A 22,435-nucleotide genomic window follows, 5' to 3' on the forward strand; every position below is an offset into this window, starting at 1 on the left:
CAATGGCTTTCTTAATATTTATTTGATAAAAATTTACTGATCAAGGACCTTACAGTTGAAACAAATCAAGCTTAAAGATTGCACTGACCAATCCCACTTGAGCTCTTTGGAAGCCAGGAGGTTAGAGGAGGTATGGAGATATCCCCCTGCGTGACTTTTTTAATATTTAATTATTTTTTCCTGGAGAAGGCAATGCACTGAATGGGAAACTTGGCATCCGAAGACCTGGGTTGGACTGCAGGACTTTGTGTCACTTCTTACTGGAGATTGTCTGAGCCAGTTAAGCATTTGGGACCTTGTAAACTTTTTCTATAAAGCAAGGGCAATCATGCCATGTTCTTGGGTTGTTGAGAGGATTAAACGGTATAAAAGTGCCTCTAAGAGTCTGTCGCATAGCAAGCATCCAACAAATTACTGTGTGGGTTGGATAGAACTGCGTTTTAGAATTTTTTCTGCATGAACCTGTTGAGAAAAAAATTAAAGTTATCATTAATTATTTGAGCTTAAAAGATTACATTTCTCAAAATGAAGATTTGTCATGGTAGTTGTTTTTACAGATCCCTTTTTCAGCATTAGCCAGCTTTACTTCCCCTGATGAGAAGATTCTTCTCTCTAAATGGCATTTATACCATGTACACTTCCAAGTGTGCAAATCTTCAGATAGATTTTACTCAGGTTCCAAGAATTTTGTTTCTGTGCTGCAAGTATGTGCACAACAATGGATAATAATTCGGTTTTCAAAGGAGATCCAAGTTATTTTACCACCTCCAACCCCCTAGAATTACTGCTGCAGTCTTTCTAGAACTCAACTAGTCAAGTATTTGGGACTCATATGCAGCCCTGCTTCAGTCTCTGCAGGTCATTCCTACAAAGGAAACAAACACTCATTGCTTATCTTGGTCAGTGCTCTTTGAGCCAACCCAGACAATAGGTTTGTGCCTTTTCAATTTAAAGCACAAAATTCACATCAATTAAATCAGATTGGGCAAAATCCTAAGAGGAAACATTAGCTTTACATCCAATTCCCTAGTTATTTTCCTCCTGGTTTTGAAAAGTGCAAGAGTCTATTGCTATTTTGATGAGTAGTAGAAAATGAGATCCCTGATCACTGTTAAAGACGAGGCCTGATTCAGAGAGAAGAGTCTCTTGGGAAAGGGAAGATCAGGCATCTCCGAAGCCCTGGTCACGATACTCTTCAAGGATTGCTTCTAAGTGCTGCTGAGAGTGGTCATCACCATGGCCCAGGGGATTGTCCAAGAAGGAAATTCCATAAACTGTGAAAGTTCCTAGCGTGTACTATAAAATGTTTAAAACTGTTTCATTAAAAAACGTATGGAGTGTTAAGTGTTTGGCTAAGCACTTTATGTATGTAACCCAAAATAACTCAGTGAAATTGTTCTACTCTACAGAAAGTGAAATCAAGGTTTTGAGAATTTGAGAAATTTGTTCAAGCCATAAAGAAGAATAATATTATTTCATTCGCAAATAAATAGATGGAATTGGAGAATGTCATGCTAAGTGAAATAAGCCAAGCCCAAAAAAACCAAAGGTCGAATGTTTTCCCTGATAAGTGGAGAATGATATCTAATGGGGGTGGGGGAGATGGGGAGAGAGAAAAGAATGGAGGAACTTTAGATTATGTAGAAGGAAATGAGAGGGAGGGGGTATGAAAAATGGTGGAATGAGACAGACATCATGACCCTATGTACATGTGTGATTACACAATGGTGTGAATCTACATCGTGTACAACCATAGAAACGAAATGATGTACCCTGTTTGTGTACAATGAATCAAAATGCAAAATGTAAAAAATTTAAAGATATATATATGAAAAAAATAATAAAAAAAGATAATAATATTTGGACCTAGAACAATCAGGGCTAAAATTCAAGCATGTTGGATGCCAAAAGCGGGTCTCTTCTCCAGAACGTTACTCTGCCTCCTGTTTTGCCATTTACCTTCCCGCCATAGATCCTCCACATTCCTTATCTAGAATGAAGAATGTGAGTGAGCTCATCTACAGGACTTCCCACAGGCGAGAAGACCTGGACAGAAACTACTTCCTTGAATATCAGATTCTCAAGCTTGATGTTCAGATGAACTTATTGTTGAGGCCAACTCTGTGTGTGTGTGTGTGTGTGTGTGTGAGAGAGAGAGAGAGAGAGAGAGAGAGAGAGAGAGAAACAGACAAAGCATGCATGCACACAAAGTATGTCCTCACACAGGAGGATATCATGAAAAATAAATCAACACATATGTGTAAATGCAAGCTCTGCCTCTTACTAATTCTCTTTTCAGAAATGGGAGTGGGCTTTAGTTTAGATAATAAACATTTCCAGGATTCATAAATCTCATATCCATGCAGCACAATCTTGCTACTTAAACCAATCAATAATTTGGGGGTAAAAGTGAAGAATCATCATGATTCAAGTTTTTAGAAGTAAATCTATTTTTCACATTCCATACTTCTAAATAAACCGTGTGTAGCTGGATTGGCAAACACTCTCATGCGGTTTCCCTCTATGCCAACGCCGCGCATGCAGGGGACCCTCGGCGTGCATGTTGATGTTGGCCAAGTTCGTTGCTGTGTGATCCTGTGCATGTTTCCCAACCTGCTGATGTGGAGTTTACACCTGACGGGCAGGAGTGTTTTCCCGAGCCTTCGAGCATCTGTTGAGGGAGAGTGAAATAAGTTCCGCAGAGATGTTTACTTTTCGGCAGATGCCCTGGGAAATCCACAGAACAGCACATGCAGAGAACAGAAGAGACCTCTCTGGGGCTGGGGAGATAGCTCAGTCGGTAGAGTGCTCGCCTTGCAAGCACGAGAAGCACGAGGCCCTGGGTTTGATCCCCAGCACAAAAAAAAAAAAAAAAAAAAAAGGAGACCTCTCTGAGATCAGGTCTCTCTGGCCTCTTCTTGTTTCTCTGACTCCTGCCTACTTCTCTCTGTACTCTTCTGCCCTGGATGAAAGGTTAAAAAAAAAAAAATCCCTTTACATTGCTATATGCCAATTCCCACATTTTGGGCTTCTTGCTAGAAAATAGTAAGAGACCAAATGGGAAGACCACAGAACGCGTGGGTCACCAGGCCACACAGCAGAGAATCCCTGGGAAACATCCAGAGCTCGATTTGAATGGCCACAAAAAGTACCAGACTGGGGGAAAGAAAGGGACACGTCACATGGCTTTCTAAACTGCACGCTTTTGAAGGAACATTACTTCCCGATACTTATACTAAGTCATTATTCCCAAACCCCTTCCAAAAATACATAAAATTAATTTTCTGGATTCAACACAAAGATCACTTCATTCATGCTCCTGTTCAAATGTCACAATCCCAGAGTGGCTTTTGCCAAACATACTATCTAAAATGTCACCCTACACCTTCGATCCATTCGATGCTGGTTTATTTTTCTCAATAGCAACAGTTACCGCCTGGCCCCTGACAACGTACCTTCTGTTCCTTTATTCTGTTTTTTCTCCTGGGATGTGTGTGTCATGTGCGTGGACTGATTTCACCCACCAGGGTACCATGACAGCTCCGGGGTTGAGTGTCTGTGGAAACAAGCGGGCCACATGGAGCCGGCGTGGGTTCGAGGACATGCTATTTTCTGATGTCATTTGTTCTCACCTAATTCAGCCTCAAGGGAAGCTTCTCAGGGAGGCCACCTTCAGGCCAAGTTTCTTCCACTTCTTTCTTCTGTTCCCTGTGTAGTGGGCACAAAGGATACTTGAGTTCCATTTGCAGAGAAAGGCCATAGATAGAAATGATAATGTCCCCTCAACTTACAAGGGCTGAGCATGTTTTCAAAGTGTTTTATGAACTGGAAACCTTTCTATGAGGTATTCCACCGCAGCCCCATAAAACCTTACACCCTGCTGGAATCTCATCCTGTTAAATTTGGCAGTGTTCCTTCCTCCAGCAATGAGTTCAACTCGTGTTTTCATTTAAGTTCCTACCCAGATACAAATCAGTGTCACCGCCACGGGCACAGACTCGCAGAGTCCCAGGCCCTCGGCGGAGCGCGGTAGGTTGAGAAGAGAGGCCCCTTCTCTCTGTACAAGGGGGCTCTGTGGCCTCGGCTGTCTGGTGGCTGCGTTGGAGCCAGGCCCCTTGCAGGAGTGGCTTCTTGCAGCTCCTCTCAGGGCCGCTGGGGCTTCCCTTGGTAATCCCTTTGTGCGTCCTTCTGAGAAGGAAACAATAATGGCTTTTTTTTTTTTTTTTTTTTTTCCAAGAGGAGAGTTCAAGAGCACAAGTGCTTTTAGTTAGGGATTCAATAAACACTTAGGCAGGCATGAGCACAGCCGTGTGGAAGCACCCAGGCTTCTCCCAGTCCTACGGAAGGCACCTATCTTCACAGGAAGTAAAAAGGGACACAGTCAATAGATGAGGGCTCCACTGTCCCTGGAGGTCATATCAGGTGGCTACCTGCTCACTCCCCTCCCCACAGGCTGGTGACACTGGGGCAGAACCCAGGGCCCTGTGCATGCTTGGCAAGAGCTTTAGCACCGAGCCACGCTCCAGTCCTGCCCTGGTTCTATTTATTTATTTATTTATGGGTTTTTTGTTTTTTTGATTTTTGTTCTTTGTTTTTGTGGTGCTGGGGATTGAACCCAGAAGGGCTCTACTGTTAAGCCACATCCTCAGCCCTTTAAAATTTTATTTTTTTAAATTTTGAGACAGGTCTTGCTAGGTTGCTAAGGCTGGCCTTGAACTTGTGATCCTCCTGCCCCTGCCTCCCCAGTTGCTGTGGTTACAGATGGTCACCACTGCACTGGTTCCCACTGGCAATTTTTTAAAAGTGGCATTATCAGGCCGGGGATGTGGCTCAGTGGTGGGAGCGCTTGCCTGGCCCACACAAGCCCCTGGGTTCCATCCCCAGTATAACACAACACACACACACACAGCATTACCAATGAATTATTGTTATTGCAGCAAATATGATCACCAGGCCAGCAAGAGCACACAGTGTGTGCAGGTGCTCTGCCTCCTTGGCTGTGGGGACTCTGTCCTGCCTGGACCCGCTCCACGCCTTCCCAGTAACATCCTGAGTAGTGCCCGTCACTAAGAGAATTGCAGCCAGCCACCCACCCCCGTCCCCAAGCTAAATTTTCAAACAGATCACTACTCCAGTTTGTAAAAGAAAAATCAGGGAAGAATAAGGTTCCAAAACAAATAGAGGAAGGTAGAAAAATGAATGCAAAAATAAATAATAAGGAATAAAAGTATTTGCTTTCTTCATGTTCAAGAGAGCCAGCTAATCCCCCCCAACACACACACACACACACACACACACACACACTCATATTTCACAAGCCCTTTTGCCTGGCTATTGGTGAGTTTGGGCCTCCCGAGTCAGAGGATGGAAGCCACAATACCGAGAATCTCCATCCCAGCCTTGGCCACCCCACCGCTTTCTTGACACAGGGGAGGCAGAGGACAGGGCCCACTCAGAGCTGACGGTGGCCGGAGCCCGCTCAGCAAATAGATGGCCCTGTCATGCCGCGGGCCATCTTTTCTTTGTGTGTGAATTTGGTACCAAGTGATGACTTCCAGACCTGCTCTATTAATAAGCAGGGTGACATTTCTCTTCTCCCCTTAGGGAATTCTTTTCTAAACCCTTATTTGGTGCCATTTCCTAGGGATTAGTATGTCACCATTTGGCATAACATTGCATGTGTTCCCAGTGTCCCATAATAGGCTGAAATATACATGTATGGATTCCTTTAATATGACACTTTTTATCCCAGACTAATACATTCCTCAGTCAATCAGTTTGTTCATTCAGCAATTATTTATTGAACACCTTCTAATTCCAGGTGTTGGGCCAGAAGCCGGCCACCATGAGACAGCATAAGCAATACAAGTTCTCTGGCATGCAGTACAGACGCACTGGACTCACAGGAGAAACAGTCATTAACACAAACTCGATATAATGCATGAGAATTTGTATATAAAAGCACTTTCAAGCCCTAAGGAATTTGGTTCAGGGCATATTCTCTACAAGCGATTTTTATTTTGCTTATTCAAATAATTCTTGGTGTTTCGAATGGTTATGCTTTAAGTTGTCACATCTCAGCCATCACACAGGAAGTGGCTTTGTCTTTACACCTGTGGTTCCTGGAGAGCTCTGATGTATGGTGACATCAGAGTGCCTTCACAAGAATCTCTTTTAAGTCCAAGAATAGAAAGGACGGCTCCATTTTCTGTGTCACGCCTACAGGTGCCCATGGCCCAGAGCTGTTGAAAGGTGGAAGTTCATCATCTGAGTCGCTCAGATAGGAGCAGAAATGGGAGAATAACCACCCTAGGAGGAGCCCCTGGAGAAACCACAGAATTTTCTTCTGCAACCAGCAGAAAGCAAGACCTGCCAGACTGTTAAGATATGCAGCCAGTGATTTCCTAAAAGCAGGTGCGAGAAGGAGGGAAGGTGAGGACAGAATTTAGCAGGAGCTGTGAGGTGGACCAAGGAGGGGTGGGGGGGATGGTCGGAGCCAAGTTGTCAGCAGGAGAGGGGGTGACGCTCTCGCTGAGCTGGGAGAGGTCAATACATCACCACCCTTATCTTGCAAACAGAGCCTGTGACTTCAAAAATTAGCTCATTTATTCTGCACAATTAAATTTATTGAAGTGTGACAGAAAAAAGTTTAGCAGGCGGTGAAGCAGAAAGCCAGCCACAGCCCCGGCGAGCATCGGAGCGAACCACACAATTAGTTGATTTTCATTTTATTTATCAATATAATTATTGAATTGTATTTATCCTTTTTCACAGATTTCTACAATTATTACCACTCTGGCCTCCAGGGAAAGAATTAGTTTAAATTTTCCGTCTAAGCTAATGTGATTATGGAGTTGCTAATAAAAGGAAAGTTCTTTAAAGTGCTACGCAATCTTGTGTTCAATGTCACACCCTCCACCGGGCTTAGAAAGAAATTCAGCCCCTCTTCATGTGGATGCAGTAAATTGAATTTAAATTTGTGAATGTGTCTAATTCCCCAGGAGGGAACTGATCTGGGGCTGGCCGGTGCCCTCCTCTGTGGGACAATAACTCAGGCAGCAATCCATCTTGTGTTTAAAATTAGAGATTATAATGTTTGTTTTGGTTTTGAGTCTGATGAAAAAGAAACTCTTAAATATTTCCTGACTTATGAAGTTTGAACAAGAAAGACAAACAGAGGCTATGGGCTGCTTGCTTTTGGTTGAAAAAATCTCTTCCAGTATCTGGCATTGCACGTGTCTCTGAGAAGTCATGTCAAAAAGAGAGAGCACATCAAAGTCCACAGGACATAGCTCACACTCTAGAGAGGAGATGGAGGGAGCTGCCATGTAATTTTGGAAACCCAGTTTATCCCCCAAAGTAGCCATGTATGAAGACAGCAGCTCTCTGGGTCTGAATCGTCTTCGGCCTCCTGGGTACCCAGGAACAGGCTTCCTGCATGGTCCAGTAACAAGTGTTTCCCATGGGAATCTCAATCCCATTCATCCCCACCCTCAGTTGAATCTTGTTTGCTTGTGCATCTGGCAGATTCTCCATTTGTTACAGAGGAATGCAGGCAACTCAAGATCACCTTTTAATACACTTAACGAGGTACAAAAATTCCAAAAGTATCTGTTAAAGAAGTGGTTTTCAAGCTTTGAATGTGTAAGGGATATGGGGGCACGTGGAAATGAAGATCCCCCAGGTCCTATGTTCAGGAGAGAAGCCTGGCTCAGGTTGTTAAATCAGCATTTCATTGGTCATGGCCTTGGAACCAACTTCAAGAAATACTGAAAGTGCTAGAGTAAATCTTGAACTAGAATATGGCGGCTCCTCCCATGAGAAGCAGCACTGAATCCAGAAAGCTTGGGGAACTTGACTTACTGGTAGAGACGAGAACAATAATTCTGATCCCAGGAGGAGCACCCAACTCACAAACTACAGCAGGAATTATTCTGCCACATGTTGGTTTGTGACAATTTACCCAGTGGATACCGAGGTTCAATAGTCCTCAGGGAAAGATCTAACACTGAGGCTCCATTATGACCCCAAGTAACTTTTTTTTTTTTTTTTTTTTTTTTTGCGGTGCTGGGGATTGAACCCAGGACCTTGTACTTGCGAGGCAAACACTCTACCAACTGAGCTATATCCCCAGCATCCCCAAGTAATTCTTTATTCCCCCTTTCCTTCAATTCTCCTGTTTAATCTATCAGCAAGAGCTGCTTCTTCTTCATCAAAAATATCCCCATAACCTCCAGTTTAAGTCCATCATCCCTCACCCTGGAGTTTAATGGGCTGGAGCTGACTGGGTAAGAGGGGACTGGATGTTCCACCAGTGAGATGGCCAAGGGCCAGATCCTGGAGGGGCCTGCTGGCCCTCGACTTTGGATTCTGTTCTAAATGCCATGAGGTGACCTGCACATCAGGATCTGATTCATCCTTTAAAAAGGCTCATTTTGACAACTCAACGGAGCATGTGTCATAGAAAGTACAGATGCTCCTCTACTTTCAAGGGGGTTACATCCTGATAAACCCATCCAGAGTTTAAAAATGAAGTAAAAAATGCATGTAGTTGCTACTGAACATCGGAGGTTGGCAGCACATTACACTGTGGTCTTCTGTTGCTCCCCAGTGTAATCACCCCACCACAGCTGGAAGCCACATCTCACCGCGACAGCTCAGCCACCCCAGAAAGCATCCTACCACTTACCAGCAGGCCAGGAAAAGATCAAAATTCAGAATTTGAAGTATGGTTTCTACTGAATGCTCATTACTTTTGTACCACTATGAGGTCAAAAATTATACATTGAACATAGCAAATCAGGGACAACCTATGTAGGAAAAAGAGTGCAGTGTCAGATTAAGAGCTGAGGTCACAGGACAAGATCTAGAAAAATCCCTAGCTCTTTGGTGACTGCCAAATAAACAGATCTCCAATGGAGTAGGGGAGGTTTCTCCTTTTGTGATCTGTTCTATGGCAATTCATGAGCAGCCTTTGACATGATTGTACCTCATTTTTATGTCACTCTACCATAGTTCTGAGCTACACACTTTAAGTTATATTTCGAATGGCCGTGAAAATTTAGCACATCATTTTTCCCCTGTATTTTCTGAGAGAGTCTTGCGATGTGCTGCATAGTCACATGAGATGGAGAAAACACATAATTTGTGCAAGGATGTTAAGCTCTTTCCACCGAGTTTATGTCTGTCCTACATAAACTTCTACCACTCTGGCACCAAGACAGAAGCTTTCGTCAGTGTCCAGCCAGAACTTTCCCATTCTAAGGGACGGAGGTGCCGGGTGGGGGATACAAGTGCAGGAGTCTTTGCAGGAAGATCTGACTCATCTCTGTGACAACTACACCTCACCATAAAGCAGAGGGGTTAAAATCATGCGCAAGTGGAATAAAAGTGCTTCCCCCTAATGTGGAATAAAGAGGACTGAGTTTTTCATTTCAAGTTAAAAGGGTGTAACAAGATATGGCATCTACCTGTGTAATTTCTAGTGATCCAGTTGTACCCAGACCCAGGGCTACATGACAATTTGCATATGTGCACAAATTTCAAACACAGCTTTCACACCTGTGAAGCAGGTTAAATGAATGCTCATAGTTCAGTTTGAGTGTAGCATCTCCCCCAGATATTTTCTTTTGTGACTGACAAAAGAAATCTTGAAATCATGTTTGGTTAAGTCCCCATTTACCCTCTTTAAATAATACTGTAGGACCAGACTTCCTTAACAAGACTCCCAGAGCACAAGAAATGAAAGCAAGAATCAATAAATGGGATGGAGTCAAACTAAAAAGCTTTTTCTCAGCAAAGGAAACAATAAATAATGTGAAAAGAGAGCCTACAGAGTGGGAGAAAATCTTTTCCACACGCACTTCAGATAGAGCACTAATCACCAAAGAATATGAAGAACATAAAAAACTTTACACCAAAAAATACAAAGAAGCCAATCAATAAATGGGCTAAGGAACTAGGCTGACATTTCACAGAAGATATACAAGCAATCAACAAATATATGAAAAAGTGTTTAACATCTCTAGCAATTAGAGAAATGCAAATCAAAACCACCATATGATTTCATCTCACTTCAATTAGAATGGCAATTATCAAGAATACAAGCAATAATAGGTGTTGGCCTGGATGTGGGGAAAAGGCACACTCATACATTGCTGGTGGAATTGCAAATTGGTGCAGCCACTCTGAAAAGCAGTATGGGCATTCCTCAGAAAACTTGAAACAGACCTACCATTTGACCTAGCTATCTCACTCCTCGGTTTATACCCAAAGGACTTAAAATCAGCATACTACAATAACATAGCCACATCAATGTTTATAGCAGTTCAATTCACAATAGCTAGATTGTGGAACCAAACTAGATGCCTTTCAATAGAGGAATGGGTAAAGAAACTGTGGTATATATACACAATGAAATATTATTCAGCCATAAAGAAGAATAAAATTATGGCATTTGTAGGTAAATGGGTGAAGCTGGAGAATATCATGCTAAGTGAAATAAGCCAATTCCAAAAAACCAAAGGCTGAATGTTTTCTCTGATAAGTGGATGATGATACATAACCAGGTGGGGGTTGGTAGAAGAATGGAGAAACTTTGTATTGTATAGAGGGAAATGAGGGGGGAAGGAAAGATAATAGAATGAGACAAATATCATTACCCTATGTATGTGTGCAATTATACTAACGGTGTGAATCTACACCATATGTGTACAACCATAGAAATGAAAAATTGTACCCCATTTGTGTACAATGGTACAAAATGCAGTCTGTAAAAATAAAAACAAATAAAAAAATAATAACCAGCACCAAATGTACATGTTGAAATTTCAAGAAATGGCCATTTTCTTTTGAATTGGGCTTCCCAGGAATTTCCATCATAGATTTTACAGCATAAACTGTCAATACACCAGCTCTTTCATTTGACTAAGACAATTGCTTTTGTGGCACATCCTAAGCCAGGAGATACTCTACCCAACGAATGGTTAGAACCATATACGTTGGGTCACAAATCCTTTTACCGTCCCGGATTCCCTCAGCTCCAATCCAGTTGAAGACCTCGTGGATTTCCAATGGTTGGGCACCTACAGATTTAAAAATATTCTCTAGTAGTTCTGATGCACTGGTAAGTTGACTACAATCTAAGGAACTAATACTATTCTGACCTCTGACATAATAAAGAAATCAGAAAAGGGGACCCAGGAGACTAGAAGATTATATTACATTATTTCTCCCACTAGAAATAACTAGCTAGAAAACTTTAAAAATTTAGATGGAAAGGCAAATATACAAGAAAAGAGCATGAACCCTTAGAAGGGTAATGTACCACATCGTGTTAAAAATGAAATAAAACTTACAAAAATGAGTTCATCTCATTTGCCTCTGACTAGAGAAACCCAGCAGAGAGGCTTGCTCAAGACCACCAGCAGACTTAGCTAGCAAGGGCCTTGGAGCTGATTCCAGGCCAGTTCTCTCTACTCCCCACTGCCACCAAAGCCTGGGACAGGAAGTGGGTTACCAGGTCAGTGTAAGCATTAAGAAGTGGGTAGGAAAAGGAGAAAAGAAGAGCAGAAGGAGAACTGGCAGTAAAGTAAAGAGTGAGACCGCTCCAGAGCTACACTGTGACTCCCTCTTTGGGTCTGGCTAAGGTTTGGACATGCTTTGAAGGATTCTCCTAATATCATGTCCTGGAAGCGTGGTCTCCTGTATAGCAATGCTGGAATCTGTAAGAGGTAAGGCCTAATGGGAGGTGACTGTCCATGGGCGTGTACCTTCAGAAGGGATGAACTCTGGAATGGAAGAGGGAGGTCTCATGACACCAGAACATTACAAAGCAAGGCCATCCCCTGTGCTTGAGCCTTTTCTGCTTCTCCTCCATGTTGTGAAGTAGTTGGGGGGCGGAGGGGCCTTGACCAAAGGCTAAATTGATAGAGCTTCCTGTTTTGGTCTACCAGCCTCCAAAATTGTGAACAAAATAAACCTCTTTACTTTATTAAGCACCCACTCTCAGGTATTTTTTTTTTTTTTTTATAGCAACAGAAAATGATAAAGGTCTGAAGTTGACTTGGACCCCTCCTGTTATGATTTGGATGTGAGGAGTCCCCCAAAAGCTCATGTGTGAGACAATGCAAGAAGGTTTGGAGGAGAAATGATTGGGTTATAGCCTTAACCTGATCAGTGCACTAATCCCTGATGGGATTCACTGAGTGGCAACTGGACACAGGTGGGGTGGGGCTGGAGGAAGTGGTTCACTGGGATGTGGCTATGGGATATCTATTTTGTATCTGGAGGGTGGACTGTCTCTCTGCTTCCTGATCACCATGTGAGCTGCTTCCCTCTGCCATACTTTTCCACCATGATGTCCTGCCTCACCTTGAGCCCCAAGGAATGGAGTCAGCCTTCTATGGACTGAGACCTCTAAAACTGGTAGCCCTCAAACTTTTCCTCCTCTACAGTTGTTTAGATTGGGTCCTTTAGGTCATAGCAACGAAAAAGCTGAAAAACACCTCCTTTATATTAGTGCATATTAATTATACAGAATAATGGGCTTCATTGTGGCAAATCCATAAGTGCATATGAAGTGTTTTGATGATCTCTACACTGTTATCTCCCTTACCCTCCTCCTGCTGATCCTCTTCTTCTTCCCTATCATTGTCTTCCTTCTGCTTTCATATTGTTGGACCCTCTTCTTGATCTAGCCACTGACGTAGTTTTATCTCTGATGTACAAGGGAAGACAAGGAATAAATGTAAACATTTAAGTTGGTTCTGCCTATTCCACTACCCAGGAAACCAGGAGGGAGAAATATGGGAAAGTTTTCTGTATCTGGGTTTCTTCTTTTGAGAGCTACAGAACAAAAATTGAACTTTGAGGTAAGAGTCTACACTAAAAACAAAATGAGGTCCTAGGTAAGTTCGTTCACTTTGAACACCAGGATGGAAAGTTCTCAGAGTTTGCCATTTCAACAAGACTCCATTAGGACACATAGCTATCTGTCTGAGAGCGTTACAGGAAGTGAGGCTAATGGGCATCTGGGAAATAGCTTGATTATTAGGAGGCAAATGGAGTTGCTCCCTATAGTGGGATTCATAGTTGCTATGCTGCTGGTTTTTTTCTAAGAGGTCTATGTGTTTCCCATCACTGAACCACTGCGGGAATCCTATCTACTGGCAAGGCTGTGCTCTCCTGACTTGAGAGATGAAGCGAAAAACCCAGGTTGGGCAGTTGAGTGGTTAAAAAGTTCAAGAGCTGGACTTGGAATTCAGCTCCAATTCCAAAGCCCATTTTCTTTCTCTTATGCTCTAAGTACCATGGGGCTATTATCAATGTTAGATAAATTTCAACAATTTCAGCTACATATCCAATAGAATCATTAAGTAAAATCCTTGATTTAGAGATCTTGAAAGAGAGCCTTTATTTACTCCTTCATAGGAGAAACGATGGTAGGGGATGTTCGATCTTCTTGAAGTCACTGTCAGTCTTGGTCCTTGGCTCATTGCCATACCAAACCAGAAATGGCTATTATCCTTGTCCACTAAAATGATCTTTCCTTTAGCCTCGTTTTGAAGGAGCTGTGGATGCAAACTCAGCCAAGACAGTTTGGTACAGATAAATGAAATGACACACAGGGAACACTTCTTCCACTAAGAAGGACACTCACCAGCACCACAGCAGATAAATCAGAGAGCCAGGATCGCAACAGAGCTCTGAAATGTGAGCTCCATGTAACCAGCCCTTCTAGGGTGTTCTCCACCCTCAGCCCTGCTCTCTTCTCCAAAGCACCACTGACAACGACTACCACCTCCTTTTAGAATTTCTTCCCCCAAATATTAAAATGTGCTGGCTTACTTATCAGGGGACCATTCTCCAGGAGGGTCCTAGGGAAACCACACCAAGTAAATGAAAACCAATCGTCTTGTCTGTACGCTCACACGTTGGCTCTGCTAGTAAGTGACTAAAGCTTACCAGCACTGCGGCACCAGCAGGCCCTTCACGTGTAATTTTTTCACACTGCTCAATGATGGGTGCTTCAGCCGCTGATTCCTTTTCTACTGCCTGCCCTCCCTCCACACTTCTTTACCTTTCTTCCTTCTTCTTTTCTCTGGTAAATGTTGAGAATTAAATTGGGCACACTGAGTATTTGCACACCACCATACACGCTCAAGCGGGAGGCTGAGTCCTAACCCACAGGGCTGCTGGCCCAGGAGGGACCTGGGACGCAGGAGAACACTCCCCACAGGAGGGTGGTCATGGTGGCAATGCCACGTTCTCTGTCCCACAAACAACTGAGGTCACTTCAATTTTATTGAAGGCTGGGGTAAATCTGAATCAGGATCTGAATCAGGTTCTCTCTTTTCACAGGAAACAAAGCAACCAAAAAAAAAAAAAAAACTTTTGGACTTGTTCCTTCACAACCAAATTATTAGATGGCCTCCACCAATCTGATTATTTTTCCAAATCATTTCAGAAAGCATTTTTAAAAAGTGAGGCATACTTTTGATAAATATTAATTTTTGTAAGGAATATCGGATTCAAGGTTTTTTTCTTATTACACTGAATGCACTTGAAAGAAATTTATGGGCTCAAGCCAACTGCCTCTTCCTCTGTACTCTGGAGACCCTGATAGGTGTGACCTTCTGTCACATTTCCCATATGGTGCCCATTAAAGAAAAATTTAAAACTTTTTGGAATTTTGGGACCACGTAGTTCCTGGGGTGTCACTGCCTGCTTCCTGTCCAGGTCACACCCCATCTGTCCCCTAGGTTCAATGGACAAGCTACAGGGGGCCCTCTCTCTTCCACAGAGGTAAACGGGGCTCAGCATAAGAGCTCTTAGCTACGAGACCTTTGTGCTCCATTGTGAACACCTTAGGGACTCGGAGTACCCATCCAGGGCCCCAGGAGAGAGTCGAGTGCAAAAGAAGAGACCAGGTGAAGGAAGGAGAAGAATCACTGAAGCATCATCCCTTCCAATTTCAGACCAGGGAGGAGGGGATAATGGAGGGGAGGGAGGAAAGAAGAGGGAGGGAAGGTGGGAGGGAGGGAGTGGGGGGGGGGGAGAGAGAGAGAGAGAGAGAGAGAGAGAGAGAGAGAGAGAGAGAGAGAGACAACAAGGAGGAGGAGGAAGGTGCAAAAAGTAAAAAAAAGTTTTTGTTAATTTTTATTTGTAGCCAAATCTACACACACACAGAGAGAAGGGGAAAGTTGACATTGATGAAGTGATTAAATTAGGAGAAGATAAGGCTTTGAAATAGGGCCTTGAACTCTGTGATGTTAAAGGCCATCCCATTAGTCTGACTCAGAATATGTTCATTTGGCTAAAGAGCAGAGAAGAGGCGGCAGAGCTGGGCGAGGCCAGAGGAGGAGAGGAGGATGGAGAAGGTCCGAAGCCAAGTCTGGCCAGGAAGCAGCCTGCGGGGACACAGAGAAACATTGACCAGGAAGACCACTTCTTAGGAGCTCATCAAACTGCTGAATCTTTTAGGAAGCTTTAGTAGCTATTTCTTGATTATTGTTAATACAGGACTTCATAATATATAAACTAAGACCATGTAATCTGAGTCTCATCTCTCTCTTGAAATCTCTCTCTAGAATATTTAACGAGGTAGCTTATTTAATGTTGATCAATATACTATGATGATCTAAGGACACAACTTGGTTTCACAAGATATTAAAAACACGAATTTCTTTGTGGCATTAATAAGGAAAATAGCTCATTAGTCTATCTAATTTATAATAATAATAATAGCATCATTTATATGGGCAGTGATACTATGTGATACTATTTCGAGAAGACCAAGGCCTTATAAATTACAGTAATGATCACTGGCCTCCTCTCAAGCTGGTCTTCTGCTTATTCCCAACTACCCAAATCTGATCTCTAAATAAAATGACATTACATATGCACATCAGGAAAGACTCTCTTCTCACATCAGTATCCCACACATCGATTGCAAGAGACTGAAACGAAGGATCTCTTGGAACTCCATCATCGCTAGCTCAAAATTCTACAGTTTTGCATTTTCTCAAAAATCTAAAATTAACATGCTCGAACACAAATTCCTCTCCATTGATTCAGAATTAGGAGAATGTTGTCCATCATTGCAAAATAACAAATCTATTGCTTTACTCATGACACCCAAACTCATCCACATGCATATATTTATTTTTCCTTTGATAATACATGCTTTGCTTATAAAAGTTCCAGATTAAACTATTTTACATAATATCAAAAAATCTGGTCATGCTAACATTCTGTTTTTGCATGTTTTTTTGGACCTATTGCAAGGCACCAAACACAAGAAACTTGCTAGTGAAAGGAAACTAAATTTAGAATTTGACAAGTTGTTTCTGTACTATCAGTAGAAAAATACATAACAAAATAAAAACTCTTTTACTGGTCTACTTCCTATGAAAATCTGAATCCCCTGCCCCCATAGCTGTCAAAACAACTGCTTTTAACTCAAACATTGCAGTTTTATTTTCATGAGTACCATAATTTGTCAGTTTCCTTATAACTACAGATAAATGCTACTGACTTAAATTGTGTGGTACACATTTTGAAATAAGAACAATGCTCTACTCTCATATGTACTTTTCTGTTTAAATACACTTTCACAAACATCACTAGTTCTCATACTGAACCTATGGATTAAATCATTTTGCCCAAATCACAGAAAACTAAGAGTTACAAAATGCCCTGCTAGAGGTCACAAAGCTAGTAAGTTGCAGAACAAAGACCGCATTTTTTTCTGCCTAAGATGCAGCCCAGGAAGCCCCTTCACACAATGGTCAAGTCCTTCCAGGTACTAAGAGCAGACATAGGTACTGATTCAAAGATCTCATATCCCAACTAGGCCACAGAACCTGTCCAGCCCAGGCTACCTCAATCCGTTTCCTTTCTGCTGTCTCCTCCGTGCCTGTCTTCATTTTAAGACACAGCATATCATCCAGAGTTGGGACGTGAGTCACAGCCCTCAAGCAGATTGAGGCCCATTACAGGAGCTGGTTCCCATGTTCCACTTTGAAAGCTGACATCCGCCTTCAGCCAACAACGAGTTAAAACGACTGTCCTTCTCAACACCTTCACCCTTAAAACTGGGCTTGTTCTTTGCTGCAGAATCCTCTATGGGATAAGAAGAAAGTAAGGATAGGAGAAAGTTGAATTTGAGCTTCTAAAGATTCCTTACACTGTTTTTCTTAAAAGGTCGATTTCTTTTTTCATATGTACCATATAAATATATTTGAAATTGGTATGAGGCTACTAGACTTTCAGGAACACTTTTACTTGAATTTACTTAACAAAATTTACATAGCATTCTTCCTTAGATCACTACTTCTTGGCCTTAGAAAGGTTTAATATAAATATGTGCTTTTACCTTTGTCTAGTCAGTGAAAGGTCCTAATACATTACAGCATCACTTATTCCTATCCCATCTTACATGCTGTTAATATGCATCCTAATTATATATATAATTTTTAAACCCCATAGATGTAATTATAAGCATCTTACATAGTTAACATCAAACATTCACATTCATTTGCATCTTTACCTCTGGTGTTACTCTTCATCCTTTTGGCAGTTTTTTTCTGGGATAGATGCTATTCTGATAGAAACACTTTGGAAAGAGTTTGGCAGTTTTTTTTTTTTAATTTAATATAATTTCATAATATAATTTTAGGTCATATAAAATGTCTATTAATATAAATTCAGTGTGTTTAATAAACAAAGTGTCTCTAATTTCACTTATCCACATCTACTCAAGATAAATTAAATTCTGCACCTGTATAAAGATCTGGATGGGAATGCTCAGTGGCACTGTTCACAGTAGATAAAAAAGTAGAAACAACACAAATGTCCAACGACTACTGAATGGATAAACAAAATATGCACGCTACTGGGGAGTATCATGCAACAATGAAAAGTAATGAATTACTGATACATGCGATAGCATGGAATAATCTATTATGTTAGTTATTATGTTAAGTGAAAGTACTAAGCACATAGGAATCCATTTATATGAAATGTCCAGAAAAAGCAGATTAGTAGTTGCCTGGGACGAGGGTAGAAGAGACTGACTGCTAACACATACAGGCATCTTTCTGGATAATAAAAATGTTCTGAAGTTCACTTCGGTGATAGTTTTTCATCTCCATACGTTTACTAAAAGTCAGTGAGTGTGGATAAACTCTATAGTGTGTAAATCACACTTGAACAAAGTTGCTCTGGCGGCCATTCTGCAGACATAAAAAGCACCATCCCAAACGTGGCTCAGACTGAGACGGATGGTGCCCGTCCGCACCAGGAGGTATGAACACCAAGGTGCCCAACCCCGCCAGGGTGCCATGCCCACCACGCCAGGCCCTGCAGGCAGCCGGACACGACTCGCACGTTGTTCTGGAGAAGGGCGGCGGGCCCGGGGCTCTCCCGGTGGTCAGGGGTGGACAGGGTGAGGAGCCCTTGCCTGGGCGCGGATCTGCCTGGCTGGAAACGCCTGCAGGGGCCTGAGAAGGGGAGCCGGGTTATTATCAGCCGTCCCAGAGGGGAGGCCACAGGGATGAAGAGATGACTTGGAGGGCGTCTGAGAACGCAGAGAATGCAGCCAGACTTTTTATTTCAGCTGTTAAAAGTTATTTTCCGCTAGAAACCCTGCTGTTTTCTCAGGTAGGCATCTCCTTCGCACAGCCCGAGGCTCCCCACCTGCAGTACCGGACTACTGCGCAAGCGCGGTTCTGGCCGGTGGACTGCGCAGGCGCGCCCTGCTGCCTGTGCATGGTGTCCAGCATGGTGCACCAGAGGCTCCAGAAACAGGTGTCGAATCCCGTGGAGAGAGGAAGAGGGAAAAGCCACGTCCCTGGAGGATAGACTCACCCCGAGCATACTTCTTTACGCATTCCCTCAAGCTCTATGGTTCACTCCATCTTAGATGATTTCATTTCTTAAGCCAAAGGAAAGAGAAAAGCAATAGTTTAATAAAAGTGGAGTTCATATTTTCTTTGTGGCCAAACAGGCAATTTCATATGAATCCTAATTTTTTTTTCTAAGACGGAATCGTACAATTTCTATACTGTGTTTTAATGTCCCTAATTCTTGCCCCTTTACTTATGATTTTCTCTTTGCACAGAAAAGAAATCAGATGATTCTGGGTAGACCCTGTACTTTTTTCTCTGGTCTCTTGTCTTCTAATAACTTGCAAATTCTTCAGTACCATCTTTAACCATCACCTGATTGACAAGTGCCTGTCTTGTCACAGAAAATTCCTGTTACTGTTGTTTTGAGGAGATTGTGGCTAGACCATTATTTTAAGTGATTTTGGTTTGAATATTAACTTATGTTTTATGATATTATGAAGCCTATTTGCAGTTCCTGAAGAGGTGATCCAGATATGTAACTAGTTGGGCATTTGTGTGGTTCACCTCTGAAAATTTACTCAGAACCGTTTTATTTCAGGTACTTTATGAGTAGTATTCAATTTAATTCTCACCCTGACCATCATCCCCATTTGTCATCTGATGAAACTGAGGCACAAGAAAGATAAGTGATTTGACCTGGTGCCAACAACTGATAAGGAGAATAGGATTTGATCTAGGAAAGTTTTTTTTTGTTTTGTTTTTTTGTTTTTTTTGTACCAGGGATTGAACCCAGAGGCACTCAACCACTGAGTCACATCCCCCGACCTTTTTTTATATTTTATTTTGAGACAGACTAGGTTGCTTAGGGGCTCACTAAGTTGCTGAGGCTGGCTTTGAACTCTTGATCCTCCTGCCTCAGCTTCCAGAGCTGCTGGGATTACAGGTGGGTGCCACCTTGCCCAGCAAGTCTAGGAATTTTTTCTTAACTCCAAAACTGACACTCTTGGTACTCTATTTATTTGCTTTCTATTGCCAAATGGTATAGATTGGCCAGTTGCTGTTAATACTGTGTCCCATTCCTCAAGACATGAGAGAACATGATCATCAGACAGCTGCTCCATTATGCAGAAAAATGACACATTCAAACACTTTAGGTACTAAGCCTCAAAGACTGTCTGTCCTACAATCCGAAAAAAGAAGAGTCCTTGGTTTATTTGAAATCGGTGCCACCACATACTCTCCAGATGGTGATGTCTTAAATGCCCACAGGATTAGCTCTGAATATGTGGGCATCGGGGACTCACAACCATCTATGGGTTAATCCTCTGAAGCAGAAGACCAGATGCACACACCAACACAGGCACGGAGAAGCCCGCTCAGCCTTCCCTCCACAAACCTCTCCCATGTGCAGGGCTTTTGCAGCACAGAAATTTCCTCTTAGGACTAAGTTGCCTTTCACCAGAACTTGAACTTGTATTTTTCTCCAGAATGTTCTCTGAAGATCGACAGCAGACAGAAATCATAGAAGCAGTTTGGGAGGTGAGTGGTAGAAGCTACCGTGTGTACGTGTGGGTGTGTGCACCGTGGGGACAGTAAGCCAGGAGAGACGCTTGGCTGAGCTGCAAGTCAGAGAGGGAAGTTTAGTCGTCCCACATTCCTCCCAGCGTCTTCTTCCTTCCAGGAACAATGACTGAGCTGGTCTGTTTGTCTCTGGCTCCAACATCCGTTGATACTTTAAAACAGGTGCACATGCAACTGTGGCTGAAGGTCTGTGCTCATTTCACCCTTCTAGATTAGGATTCTGAGACAGAATGATTCACCCTACTTAATAGATCAGTAACAGGATTTATAAGGACCTTGCTAAATGTGTGTGTCATGAAAGTTGAAGCCGAGGAAAACAACAGTCCTGTGACCTTCTTTTCCTTCTTGTGACTGTAAGCCTTCCATCTTCACCAGTCAGGAAGGGACACTGTGCGGAGGCGCTGCCAGTCAGACTGTGGGCCACCAGCAGCAATCATGACCCTCACTGTAGCAGGCACATCAGCACAGGACTCTCTGCAAGAACAGCTCACCTTCCCTCAGAGTGCCACCGGCTCTGGGCCCTGTGTGGGAATCAAGGTCCTCACCACGCAAGAGCACAGGCACGCATCCTATGAACCCTCAAAGCCAAAGACACAGCGCCAATGTCGGCATTTCTCTGCAAAAGAATACCAAATTTCTCCTTCCACTCTGCTCTACACCTTTTTTTTCTCTATTTGGACTTAATTAGTAGCAGGCACAAATTTGGGGATTAGGGGCACAGGAGGGACTTTCTGAGGATGCTAAGGCTAATTACAAAACAAGCACATTAGCAATTTACATGGATATAATTATATATATAAAACATATATTTCAAGCAAAGGCTACTTTGTTATTTTAATTTCACAGCAGCAGTGAAGACTACAAAACCCAGGATTTCAAGCACTTCCTGCTGGGCTGATGACTTAATTTATTTCTTTAATTTCTTATAACCCCACAAAAAATTATATTCTTTGGAGACCTCAGTAGCCTGAGTTCCGCATGCATTATTCGCTGGAAGAGATTAATGAGGTAGCTGAGGCAATTTCTAATGGAATCCGTTGGTTTTCTTCTTCCCTTTCCTTACTCCTGCCTACAAACTTGGTTGCCAATTCAGCATTATGAATCTGCTCGGTTTTCCTGGCATGTTTCACAGGGAAAGGGAGATAAAGTATAAACTGTAGGCTAAACATGCAAAAGCCTTTTCCTTCCTGTCCTCACCCCACCTGCGATGCAAGTTGACACTCTCCTCTTGCCCACAGCATATATGTCCACATTTGGCTCAAAACTCTCTGTGTGGCCGGAGCATTTTAATTTGTGACTTGGGACATTTCTAGAATCTAACGCATACCCCATTTCTCCAGAGCACCCACACTGCCAGAATATGGGAGGGCATCAATTATTACCCTTTCTTGGTAAAGTTACCCTTAGTATATTCTAGTATTTTGAGTATCAGAACAGGCTGTTAAATCATGATATCTGAAAGAAAAGTCAAAGGTGGTTCAAGCCATCCAAGAGGCGTGCAAGTTCTGGGTGGTGTGTGGAGGGAAGTTAAAGAGCTGTTCGCTACTGATAATGAGCTGTGGCGCTCCTGTCTCTGTTCCAGAGAGAGGCCCTGAGGCTAAGCGCCGGGAATGGCAGGGATTCCCAGTCCCCACCAACAGTACTGCCATGCTGCAGAGTGAGGGTCAGGTGACAGGACCCAAAAGAACGTAGACAAGTTGCTCACAGCAGCTGCAGAAGAGGCGCCACCCAAGAGAATTTAGAAATCCCTAAACTTCCTCTGCCTCTCATTACAAATTTAAATGACTGCTGTAGCATAATCGTAGAAATGTAAATCGGGCCCCAAAAATGTTCTTGGGTGAAAAAATGTTTACTACACGATATTCAGTGAAAAAAGAGAAATAGGGAACTGAGTGAGAGGAACTCAAATAGGAGAAAAGAAACAAAGACAGAATATAATGAGGGAGAGGGAGAGAGAATGTGAAAAGAGAGTGAAAGTCGTTAGACCAAAATCTTAACAAGGA

General features: G+C 42.7%; 1 long non-coding RNA gene across 1 annotated transcript; it reads right to left on the reverse strand.

The window, feature by feature from the left end:
- Positions 1–85: 85 nt before the first annotated feature.
- On the reverse strand, positions 86–17,103 carry LOC306665341. Its single transcript, XR_013764989.1, has 3 exons — positions 16,884–17,103; positions 3,456–3,708; positions 86–462 (listed from the first exon to the last, which is right to left on the reverse strand). It is a non-coding gene; the product is annotated as an uncharacterized lncRNA (long non-coding RNA).
- Positions 17,104–22,435: the final 5,332 nt, after the last annotated feature.

This window comes from Sciurus vulgaris, assembly GCF_902686455.1.
Source record: "Sciurus vulgaris genome assembly, chromosome: 7".
Lineage (NCBI taxonomy): Eukaryota > Metazoa > Chordata > Mammalia > Rodentia > Sciuridae > Sciurus > Sciurus vulgaris.